Source organism: Haliaeetus leucocephalus, unplaced genomic scaffold (genome assembly GCF_000737465.1).
Source record: "Haliaeetus leucocephalus isolate CR32 unplaced genomic scaffold, Haliaeetus_leucocephalus-4.0 Scaffold273, whole genome shotgun sequence".
Lineage (NCBI taxonomy): Eukaryota > Metazoa > Chordata > Aves > Accipitriformes > Accipitridae > Haliaeetus > Haliaeetus leucocephalus.
Window position 1 is genome coordinate 6290621 of NW_010972709.1, and position 407 is coordinate 6291027.

The following is a 407-nucleotide window of genomic DNA, read 5'->3' on the forward strand; positions in this document are numbered from 1 at the left end:
CGCGCGCGCCGCCCCCGGCCCTGGCTCTTTAAGGCGGCGGCGCGGGAAGGCGCGAGCTGCGCCTTTGTCACGGCACCGGGTCACCGCGCGGTCACGGCCCCGCCCCACGTGGATTAGAGCCCGCATGGCCCGGCGAGCCCCGCCCTCCCTCCGCTGACTGGCTGCCTTGCGCCCCGGCGGCCGGGTCGCCCCGCTTCTGATTGGCTGAGCGCGCGTGTCATTTACATGCGGTGGGCGGGGGAACGCCTGCCCGTGACACCGGCCGCCGTCTGGGGCCGCCCCCGCGGCGTCGCGGCGGGAGTTAAAGGGGCAGAGCCCCGCCGGGCCGGGCCGGTTCTTCGATGGGAGCCCCGAGGGGGCATTGCTGGGGAGAGCCCCTGCGCCCGGTCCCGGCCCGCGGGGGTTCG